This window comes from Poecile atricapillus, chromosome 2, assembly GCF_030490865.1.
Source record: "Poecile atricapillus isolate bPoeAtr1 chromosome 2, bPoeAtr1.hap1, whole genome shotgun sequence".
Classification (NCBI taxonomy): domain Eukaryota; kingdom Metazoa; phylum Chordata; class Aves; order Passeriformes; family Paridae; genus Poecile; species Poecile atricapillus.
The window spans coordinates 22,727,946-22,740,784 of record NC_081250.1 but is presented as its reverse complement, the minus strand read 5'-3'; positions in this window follow the sequence as shown (position 1 = coordinate 22,740,784).

Below are 12,839 nucleotides of genomic sequence, written 5' to 3'. Positions count from 1 at the left end.
CCTCCCTCAATCTCACTTTCACTTGTCCTCTAATAATACTCAGTCCAAGATGACTATTATCTGAAGAGAAAGCCAGGCTCTGCTAACACAAATGGTGCCATATCCTTAGGGACACGACCTTTAAGCTCTGCTAGCAAAATGCATTAGTGACAAAAATTAAACTTTGGCAATAGCAGAACAGAATGTGTGTAATCTGCATCCACATCAAAACTTGTTCCCACAAAAAGTTCTTAGAGCTGATATATTTTATGTTGCCTTATTGGTGATTGTCATTAAATCCCAGTTTTTATCCAGCCGTGGAAATTTTCCCCTTGTTGATATTCCATGCATCCCTGCTGATAACAGAGGGCACACAGGCCCAGGCATTGCCTCTCCAGCCTGGCTGCTGTTGCCAAAGCTTGCTCTGTGGGGTAAGAAGAGATGAGTTAAGGTTCACACATGTGGTTCCAAAGGCACAACAGGAAGAAAGTGTTTTTTCTGCTGCCTTATATCCAACTGCTGATTAGATGTGACCTGCTGAGCCACCCGTGGTTTTACACCGCTAGTACCCTCTCGTGGTCACTTTATCTCATGTATTAACATATGGGGTCACTTGTTTCCTATTTCATTCTTACTTTACACCATCACATCAGGGGTTAAATGGCTGCAAGTGAGACACAGCATCTTTAACCTTGATGCTTGTAGTTCCTGTCCCTGTTAGGCAGCTTCCTTGTGGTGTTTGTGAGCAGTTGATTTCCCAGAAAGGTACGGATTCTTTTAGGCTTGGCCATCACAGAAAGTTGTGTGTTAACCCCTGTAGGCAGCTGAGCACTGCACATCTGCTTACTCACATCCACAGAATGGAAAAGTAAGAGCAAACACAAGAAAACTCATGGGTTGGTAATTTTACAAGCAAAGAAGTGGAATAATAAACAAAAGATAGGTGATGCAAAGGCAATCACTTGCCACCTCACCCAGACAGAGTGATGCCCAGCCTGTTCCTGAGGCAAAAGACAACTGGCCTAGCTAAACTCCACTCCACTGCACTGCTGAACATATTGTTATATGGCATGGAACATTGCTTTGGATGGTGTGGGTTGGATTTACTTGTATCCCCTCCCCACCTCTTGTGCACCCCTGATCTACTAACTGGTTGGGTAGCAAGAGAAACAGAGGCAGCCTTGATGCTGTACAAACACTGCCCAGCAATAAAGTCTATATAGCAGCACTGTTTTGGTCACAAATCCAAAACACGGCATGTACGAGCTGCCATGAAGAGCATTAACTCCATCCCAGCCAGACCTAGTACACACAGATGTAGGAAAATCACACTGAGGATATGGTATGCAGAAAATAAAATCATGAATGACAATGTATCAGAAACCTGCATACTTCAAACTAACAAAGTAGCATAATTACTATGAACTTAAATATTCTATAGTATGTCTTTCTGTACAAATGGTGTCATCTCAGAGATTCTGCTGGGCAAGTTAAGTTTGCAGGAATAGGCTGAGGTGCTTTCCAGTTTAAAATCACCTGGCTACCTAGCAACACAGTATTGATACTGAATTTTGTTCTTGTGAGATAAATGGAAACACCTTTTGATGAGCTCATTTTCTTATGCTATCTTGATAAAAGTCTAGTAAAAGAGAAAATGGGATTTAATATGCCATGGCCCCAATCATTATGGTTTTATGATCCCAATGTTTTGAAGTCACCTAAATATTGAGCGAATACTCATGATGAAAATGATGCAAAATGAAATGGAAGGAGGGCTGAGGTTGATCCACTTAGATGCACTAAAAAAGCATCATGTCATTTTATCATAAACATTGAATGAAGGGTGTTTACTGTAACAACACAAGTTTTCTTCACAGCAAAATCTCACCAGCACTGGAGTGTTATTTGTGCAACTCAGAGGTCTGTGCCTCTACACACACAAAGCCCTACTGATTTGGGCTGGGAAAATATGATAACTGGCATACACAGCCTGGGGAAATTCCTCATGGGCAGAGTCCTCTTGTAGGTAACCCATGATTTTGAAAACACATAGGCACACAAAGCCAGTTGATTCTAGGTGTGAATATTTAAACATGTCAACATGTAAAATTAAAAACCCATATACTGATATCTCTTTGAAACAAACTTGAAATAATAACCCTAATTTATTTCGAAGATATCCCAAATTCTTCTTGCTCTGCTTTTGGATTTTCTCCCCGTTTCTTAACTAGTAAAATCATATGCAATGACTAATTGAGAAGCATGCTATAGCAGCAGCTGGACTCCATTTACTCATACTTCTCTGTATCCTTTTGGACTGCTTGAACCTGTAGGACAGAGTATAATGGGAATGTTATCTCACTGTAGAGAGACACTCTCCCTCAAAAATAATACAAAATATTTGTATTTTGTATTATGTAATTATTAAAATACAAAGTATTATACATGAAAGGCAGCTTTGTCAAAATGGAGATCTGCCCTCTTAGCATGAAAATCTGGATGGACTTCAGGCATGCAGGAAAACATTGCTTGTTCTTTCTGCTCAGTTCTATCCCAAAATCGGCACCTAAGGCAGTTAAAAACAGTCCAGCCCACATGACAGTCTGCTGAGGGAAGGTTTCAGAACCTGTATATTACAGTTTTATTTAGTTCTTATCACTGTGGTAACGAAGCACTGCACAAATTAAGTGTCACAAATTCACAACTGATTAATGTCCTTTACTACCAGCTCGCAATATAGCTGGTCTTCACAGAATCAGCACAAATGAGCTCCTGATCTCTCAGTCCCGGACTTTCTTACAGTGCAGTATCAGTACAGGCTCTGGTTGCCATTTAGGGGGCTTATACAGTGATCAGGAGCCTAACAGAAGTGATGTCTCTGCAGGGTGTGCAGGCATGCTCTCTACACCAGTGTTGCAGTCAAAGTTGACAATGGAGGATGGCCACAGTAAGTGTGACAGTGGGAGGATGGCAGTACCCATCATCTGCAAAATGAGTCAGAACCACAAGAAACAGCAAATTGGCCACTACGGAGTATAACTCCCAGGAAATAAGTGATCTTGAGAAAGATGAAAGAGAGGCTTTGTGTTTGTTTAAAGCCCTGCTTCCAGGAGTTAGGGGAAGAAGTATAAAGACATTTTAAGGAAAATTCAACTGAAGAGGAGCTGGAAACTCTAATTAGAGGCAGGGGTTGGTGCTGCCGCAGAACTTGGGGAGTGCAAAGATTTATGTAATTAGGAGTTTTAAAAGGAAAGAAAAGGTGGGGGTGTTTAATGCAGCAGAAGGTGGAGAGGCAGCAGAAAGAAACAAAGTGGGAAAGAGATACTCAGGATGATAAGCTGGAAAGATGACCTATAAAACAGATTTTAGAAGCTGGATAAAGAACCTTTGTCAAAACTGAAGGTTAGGAGCTTGTGAGATTAAGAGAATTTCTGTTGCATGGAAAAAGGCCAAAAGTCACTCTGGACAAGAAGGAGCTGCCAGATTTAAAGCACCTGGACCTGTGTGAAAATTAGATGTGACAATTTCTTCAATTTTGTTTTAAAATAATGTATGAAGTAAATGCTAGAAGGTGAGACCTCCTGTAAAATTAGGAGGAGAAAAGCACAGGTTATTATAATAAATCTGCGATGGTCTCCAGGCACACCAACTAATTGTGGCACTTGTGACAGTCTTGTCAGGAGAGTGCTATGAAAATTCAACGTGGCTGACCTATGAGACAGTGACAACACAAGTTATTTTAATGAAGTGTTGTTCATACAAACTAGCAAGAAACAAGTCAGAACAGAGAGCATCTGCATTAGATTTAGTGATATCTTCATTCACTTCACTCCTGTAGACTGAGCTACCCAGAGTCCATTTCATGCACTGCCTGAGCACTGTTTGACCAGTGCTGCACAGCAGCAGTCCCCACTGGGATCCCACTGCCTCTTGAAAGGATTGTGTGTAAAACATACAGCTCTCCAAAGGGAATGGAAAATGGGATCATGAGAAAATTCTCTTGGAGCATGGTGCTAATAACACCAAGGTTCAATCCCCATTCACTTAAGAGCTGGACTCAATGGTCCTTTTGGGTCCCTTCCAACATAGAATATTCTGTGACTGCCATTCTCTGCTGGATGGAGGGAGTGCTCTCCAAGGACCAAGTCTCTTGGAAACTTGCATTTTTGAGGTACCAGGGCTGGATGCAAAGAGGCACAACAGAGGGACAAGTGAGATGATGATATGAAGAGAAGGCAGTGGACTGGGATGATTCAGGGGGACACACAAGAGGAGTTAACAGAGAAACAGGTTCAGATCAGAGCAGAACAAAGCCAGTCTGACCCAGAGAGAAGTCATCCCTGCAAATCTTGTAACAAGGACTGCACAGTGGCTTCAGAATTTAATGGTTAGAGGTCCAAGTACTCCACTGAACTCTCAAAACAATTATTGTTGTTGGTCTATATGTAAACATGGATTATTAAAAGAAAAGTTTGCTTTCATCAGTAATGAACTGATCCCAAAACAAATGCAATATTGCAACTAACTTTATTCAACATTTATATCCTTTGGTTATATATCTTACTGAGGATTTAAATATCACATTTAAAAACCCATGAATTTCAAGCCTGGGATACAATCATGTCTGCTAACCTCAAATTTGAAATTAAGTATCTAACCCCTTTGTCTAACTGATGAAAATAAGATGATTCACATTCTTACTTTTATTTCTTAGTTTATATAATAAAAATTCACTGCTTATAATCTATTCTAGCAGGACTTCATTTACTTGTACAGAAATTTCCAGAATATGTATTTATGTTTCTCCTTTATAAGGAGAAGCATATAAAATGTGGTAAAATGAAAGGACCTGCAGTTTGATTCAGTTTATTACTTTAAGAGGTTAAAAAGTAAATAATCCCACATTACTTGCTAAAGTATTTACAATATTTCTGAAATTCCTCTTGCAGTAACAGCCATCCATAATAGATGTGTCTTTAAGATTTATAAAAAGTGATACACAATATAAATAAGTGCATATACCCAGGGAAAAAGGTCCATGAGGAGTGATTCAGAAGACAAATTCACTGCAAAGTAATTTTTTTCTGGTGAAAGCTTCACTTGACAGAGTCCCTGCTAAGAAAAATCTCTTTCAGAAAAAAAAGTTTGTCAGTGATACAGTCCTAAGGAAAGCCCCTGATAATTCCAGCTTCCTGAGTTCACAAAGCAAGGCTCTCATAATTGCATGTGGTGCTCCAATCATCCCAAAGGAGGTGACACTAAGCCCTCATTCCTCCACACCAATTAAATGAAACAGAATCTCTATTGTTTTAAACCCATCTTTTCACCTAGTGCCTCCAGTTCATATATAGCCACTTTGCCATAGAAGAACCTTATGCTGATTGAAAATATTTCTGTCAATTTCTCAATTGTTGTTGGGATCAAGAAGGTGAAAGATGGAAAGCCAGTAAATCCAAATAACTGATGTTGTCACAAGAAGCTCCTGGTAACAAGAGCAACAACAGAGAAAAGAGACTATCAAGCAGAAGAGAAGGGAGCATATTCTGAATATTCTTCAGGATAAAACAGGTTAGGAGGTAAGGACAGGGTCATTCAAGGAACAGGCAGATATCCACAGCTGCATCAGAATGAAGGAAGGAATATCTCAGCTGTGATATCTACTTCTTGGGTAACTTCTTGCCATTCATTTACTGCATGACAGAGTTACTCTTGGTGCTGTCTCTCTCTAGAATCTGGTCATTTTGAACTTCCAAACCAGCAGCGTTGTAGTGCCCAACTACTGCTATGAACCAGATCCTTCTACAATGTGCCCCAAGGCACAGCAACCACAGAGCTCCTGCTGCTCTCAAATGGTTCATTGGATTCTGCAGCTCCAGGTACTGTACAGAGATGAACATTTTCTGTCATTTAACCAAATCCAGTGTTGGGTGGTGTCAAAATTTAAATTTTTTTTTAATTTTTTACTAGAAACGGGATGATTCCACAGCATCCCTCTATTTTTTTTCAACTTTTACACCGAGGATTAGAGGTTGGCCTTGGGAAGTGATAGCCAGCGACCTAGCAGGGCTTTCTGTGGTCCAGTGTTGCCCAAAGATTATCTGTCTTTTCAAATAAACAACTCAGCTGCTGTGATTTATGATGTGTTTGATGTCAACAAGAACATTGGTCCCCAGTAATGACAAACAGCTCAGTCTGCTTCTAGCCTTCTGCCCAGCTGAGCAGCTTTCATGGTGAGTAAATGAGCCCAGTTTTTTTGTATCATAGATCTTCAGAGAATAACTTGAAGACTTGCTTTACTGTGTTCAAAATGAATTAAAAAGATACCTGATACTTTTTTTTTGCTACAAGTCCCAGTTCCCAAGTTATGCTCCTTGCTGCTTCAGTATTCTCCTTCATTAAGTGTATTTTTGTCTGTCTTAATTTGGCTGAAGCCATGTATCTGTATTTTAGAATAAGAGTTCATCAGGTAATGCAACTAGGGAATAAAAGGAAAAATATATTTTTAATTTATTTGGTGTACTGAAAAGAATGTCAGGAAGGAAATGTGTAATGAAAGACAGTTTTATGGCTCCTTTTCTTGCTTCACAATGTGATCTAATTATGTACTTGTTCAAATGACAGTTCCCTCATGATTCTCATTTAAGAGAAGTGCTAACCGATGCAATGATCAAAACCAACACTGTAGAACAATTCCATCATATTCAGGGTACAAGTCCATCACAGGACTGTCTGATCACCACATTTGCTGGTGTCTAGCCTGAGGGCATAAAATACCTTTTCTGAGTGACACATTTATGTCTATTTGTAGAGTTTACCCATGTTTTCCAAAGTTTAAAAATCTGTTCTTCTGGAAAAAAAACCTAAAAAATTCCTCACGAATGAAAATTAAGGCAGCACCATGATTTTCTTCCACTGTCTGAGCAGCCTGGTGGTGCAGCCAGGCTGTGGGCAGGCAGCTGGAGCATCCCTGCATGGCTGTGATTCAGCACCAGGGCTTGTGTGCCTGACCCAGGAGTGGCAAACAGAGAACACTGCCTCAAGGTTCACAGATGGCAAAACTCATCTTTGAGTGTGGGTGAGCAAGAAGTGTCGAATGGTTTCATTTATTTATCTTCCTACTCCCCCAGTGGTTTCTGAACTCTCTATTTATCCTCTGAGGGAGAGGGCTCTAATGTTTGTGTTGCCAAATTCAGCAATATATGCCTGAAAACATCACTGACTTCCTGTGCTCTTCCAAATGAAAGCAGAGATTTTTATCTTCCTCTGTTTAAATTTGATTTATAATACAGTTTAACAAAGGATTTAGAAGCATTTTTAGTGCCATGTTAATGTGAAAACAAGAGCCTTAATTCTTGTAATTCTTTGTGTTCTTTTTAATTCCAGTCTGAAAAACTACATTGATAACATACTATATAGATAACATTTTTAATTCATTCATTACATTCTGATAATTTTTCATATAATTACATTAATAAACTTGGCATAGTCCTTTGAAGTTCAATTTAGAAAGTACCATGTTATCTGCATGTAATAAACCTCATGTATCTATCCTCCCTCCTCTAGTATCACGCCTAGTGACTACTATTACAAGCTTTTTAAACTATTCCTCTGCTCAGTCTAATAGGGATTTTTACAGTATCATTACACATTCTAATTGGGCGATTAGGGGTTTCATGCCACTAATTGAAATGCAGGGCGAGTGACTGAACTAGTGCAAGTTATATAAAAAGAAATGAGCTACATTTTACCTACACAGAGTGACAAAACCCAGAGTCAAGTGTCAGGCACGGCTGGCACTGCAGCCCAGAGCAAAACCCCTGAACAAAATGCATCTGGTCAAAAACTAACCCATGGAAAAAGGGATTTTCCAAATTTCTCTGTGAAAATGGGTTTGCACATCCCTCACTACTGTTTTGATTCTGAGGCCCAAATACCCTTGTGCTAGAGGATTTTCTGCATGCAACCATTTTATTGCTTGTTTTGGAATACTTTCAGCCCAGGCAGCTTTGGCTAATCATCGTATTCTACATTTGACAAGGGGACAAACTCAGCAGCATTATGCATTGGGATAATCTTGAATTCTCCTTTTTCACTTTCATAGCCCCACATCAGAGCATTAAACAATCTCTTCTCTGACACAGGGGCCCATATGAATGCTTGGTAAGCTCTAGGGGAAAATACTCACTTATTTTGGTAATACCAAGCACATTACAGTCTGATGAAGCTGGTGCTTCTGATATTCCTAGAACATGGACATATAATAAAAACAAGAATCATCATGGCTGATGGGTTCTGCCTTAGAAATATATTCTGAAGTTGATCTGTTTGTTATTAGAAACATGACTTCTTTTTTCATACTATTTTCTTCACAGATGGGAATGGCAATTTTGATAACAGGGGAATTGGAGATGGGCTTGGATCCTGATTATCTTAGGATAATTTGGGCATTTCCCCCTTAGAAGTAATAGTCTATCAATCCCACTGACTCAAATTCACTGTGTATCAATGTACACCCAGTTTTAGTCCTGTGAATCAACTTAATTTTGAGGACAGAACTGAGCACCAAAATGAAGTCTGCGCTTCAGCAGGAGCTACTCAGAGCAGCAGCTAGTCATGACTTAAGCAACCCAGGACAGCTGTTCAGTCTGTTTAAAATGATTAAAACAACACCCTCTGAATGTCTTTATTCTTTGTTTTTCAGGTGTGAAGCTCCCTTGCAGCAGCAACAGACACTCAGGAGGATGACACTGCTGTGCTGACATTTGGATCTTTGCAAAAATTCCATCAGACAAACAGTAACCCTTGAGGGAAAACTTTGAGATATCACCAAGACCACGAGGACTAAAACCCAGAAGGAATTTGTCCCTCCTAATCCACCACATCTGATCTCTGCTGGCTAGTATTGAAGAATGGAAATGTTTTTCCAGACCACAAACTCTGTCAGAAGCCCACTCAGCACATGATGCTGCATCTGTGGGGAGGCCTGAACAAGCCTTCTCTTCACAGCTTGCCCAGAAATGCAGCCATGACAAAATGGTGCCATGCAAATTCCATGTGCTTCCTCTTGCTTTGCAACTGCAATGAAAGCACTGTAGCCATACTGGGGTTGAGCCTTTGATCTGCTGGTTCTGGCCATGGGCTCCTCAAATAAAGCATCAAAGCATTGCACTGGTCTGTTGCAACAATCTCAGCTCTGCTACAAAACCATCTTTTTTAAAATAAGCTACTCAGTGGTGGTAAAAAAAAATTATTAGGAGTCAAATGGATTTTCCCTGTGTGCTCACTGTCACCTTCTTACAACCCAGGAGGTCTGGGAGGCAGGATTTCCCTTTGCAGATTCCATACTGACTCTTCTCCACAGCAGGCTCAATTGTCCAGTGTAACTGATCTGAACTCACACCGTAGTGATCTAGGTTATTGGAGTTTCAAGAGCATATGCGAAGAAGAAAGCAGCATTAAACTGCTGAGGCAAAATAGTCATTGTGGAGATTACCACCTTGAAATGTTGCAAACCCTCTTTTGCCAGGACTGAGAACTTAGGTCATCTGGTAACAAGAATTGTGATGCTCATAAAAAGGAAAAAAATAATGAAAGAAAGTAATGGGAACATAAAGGACTCTCCTTGAGGGCAAGAGTGGTATGTGTGTGTGATTCTTGAATTGATACATGGGAAATGAGTAACTAGGGCTGGTCTGAGAACACCAGGGGCCAGATACTATTTCAAGCCAGGTGACCATTAGAGGTATATGAGAGGCTGCCCTTGGGATGCAGGTCAGAGAAGTATTGAGTTTAGTAACTGTGACAGAAACAGTGGTATGAAAATCCACATCAACTTGGGGTAATTAAACATTTCCTAATCCTTTTTGCCATGCTGCTACTTGACAATTCCTTGCAGAGATTGGACTGAAGGTCAAATTAAAAATAAAAAAAACCAAACAAAAACAAGCAACAGCCAAGTCTCTGGACCAGCTGTAAATATCTTTATCTTCTTCCTGCATCTTACTTCAGCATGTTAATACACAAACAGATTCAAGCTTACAGGGTTCTCAAAGTGACTTTGCTTAGTCTATCACCCATTTATCTGCCTCACCAGCACTTGACTCGAAGTGACAGCTCAAAAACTCTGCCCTCTACTACTTCTTGTTTAAAAGCAATTGCTATATCAGCAAGAGAAAAGTCACTCCATTTGATTAATAATACATACTGATGGTCGAGACATTGAGTCAGAAAACTGATAAATTGTTAAGCTGCTGAAATCCACTTGTAGGTTTCTTTAGGTCTAGACTTACCTTCTGACCTTCTTGCTTTTTGGAAGCTCATTTAAGACATCACTAACTATTTTCTCTGTAACCTATGTAAGGTAGGAAAAAGGAAAGTGTGTGATTTTCAGACAGCCTTCCTATAAACAAACACTAAGCCTGGTTATTGATGCCGCAAGTGAAACAACCTGGCAATTTCTGATGTAGCAATACAGAGTAGTTGCATTTTTTCATTTCTATTAAAGATGACAGGACATAACAAAATACAAAAACGCAAATCTCATCAAAGTTGTGCAAAAGAGAACACCAATTGTTGATCACTGCTGTAGTGTTTTTCCACTATTCCCCTTTTGTCTCCTGTCAAAACTCACAACTCTTACCGTTTGTGGATGGTTTGGCTCATTCACTACTTGCACAGATCTTTGCCTTCACCACTTCACTATGGCTTAAAAATTTTGTTCTCATCTCTGACATTTAGCATTTCTTGTAGGAACATCAGAAAAGAAAACAGTCTGTTTTTCTTGATAACTAAGGTGTATTTTTGAGGACAAACATACTTGAACTCACACATGACAAGACCTAGCCAGGAAACTAATGCTGAGTTGACAAAATAGAGCTCTGGGCTTGAAAGCCAATGTACACTTCTACATATTTAAACATTTGATCCTCATGCCAATTCCAAAGCCTTAATGATGCCACAATAAAGACTAAATGTATTTGCTCAGCCAGATATTATCAACCATGTGAAGCCATTAAAATTAATAAAGGTTTTCAATGTTGTTTGAAGGTATCAGAATCATGACCCTTTTTTTTAAGCTTTGGGTGAAGAAGCTTTTGAGGAATGGTCTCAGAGGATTCTGTCAAGTGCCAGCAAGCAGAAACACAACTTTAGGAATACTCTGGAGATATTCATACTTCAGTCCTGACATGCCACCTTCTACATACTTTTGACAAGTTTCTTCCTCTCTGCCCTTCTACCACCCACAGAAAGGATAAATCAATCAAAAGCAAGCTTGGCCCTGCTGCATTTGGAAAGATGAGAGCCTGTGTGAACTTTGAGAAGCTTCCACTCATATAACTTCCCCAGTTCATGATTTGAAGCACAGGGACAGTCAGAGATGCTGGCTGATTAGAACCCTGAAACCAAAGATAATAAAACCCAGATTCAGGCAGGCACTGTGGGAACAGCCACATGCAATTGCTGTCAACTTCACTGTCTCCCCAGACTATTGACTTCCCCTCTCCCCATCACTTCTTCTCAAAGTGTCTTTCATCCTCTCTGTTCCTGTTTAGCCCCTGACACCCAGAAAGCCAGCAAGAAGAGCATCCTAACTGTTTCTGCCCCACTTCTCTCTGGACCAGCTCAAATTTAGAGAACTGCATGTTCAGCAGCTCAGCTGGGGCATCCTAGGGTTGCAAGCTCTGGGCACACAGCCCAGAGCCACTCCTTGTGCACCTGCTTGGCATAACAAGAAACTTTGAAAAAATACATGGTGAAATCTATGTATGGGAGTCTGAAACAAAGACACCCTAAGAAAAAAATAATTGACCATTTTCCATAATTAGTATTTGTACATCTACTTAATAATCAAATAACAATTAAGAAAGACATGGTACAGACAACTAAATGGAGTCATCATCAAAACCAAGATTTCTGAAGTGGCAAAAAAGCTCTTGCATTAAGACAAGTTAAAACAATATGCTTCAATCTACTAAAATTTTCTTCACTTACGTAAAGTACATCCAGCAATATCACTCTTAAACCTGTCCCACTTGAGTTTTGAGTACTGGGAGTTCTATTCTGTGGAAAGATGAAGACAAATTTTAGTTTTTTCTCACTTCCCAGACTGCTCTTCTTTTCCAACAGCAATACCTTCACTACTAAAACTCACAAGCAATAACCATGAAAAGTGTAAATACAGAGGAAAGGGAATAGATTGTGAATGAAGGGAAATCAGAAAAACACAAGAAAGACACAGCTCTCAGGCCTAGGTTATGCTGTTTCCCTACTTTTCTTATTATGTTGCATACCTTCTGTTTCTTTTGTTGAAAAAGTGTGGAGGAGGGGAAGCTCACAAGGAAGGTGATAAACACCCTTGTTCATACACCTGAGAAACAAAGATACAATGATACATACCTCTTTCTACAGCTGTTTTCCCAATTACTTGTGACTACACTGAAATACAAATCCAAGTAACACTTCTCATGGAAAGCCAGAGAAAGACATACAGTAACATACAGAAAAGACATACAGTGACATAGTGACATACAGAAAAGCAGAGAAGGTAATTCATATAATGAAATAAGGGTATTTCCCATCCAATTATTTGCTCCAATGAACACAGAAAAGGAAGGTTAAATAATCTGAACAGTCTGGGGATTTTATGAAGATTTTTGCATTTTCTATTAAGCTCTAGGGCTGGTGTCCACAATAGTTTCATTGAATTAATAGTCTTAACTGTATAAGCAAAATATACCATATTTGATGTCCAGCTTAACATTCTGTGTAAACTACAGACTGAATTTAAGGCTTAACATAAAGTAAATTTGACCACAGTTGCTAAGTTTTTTATGTCCACAACTTTGACTTAGTAATGTGAA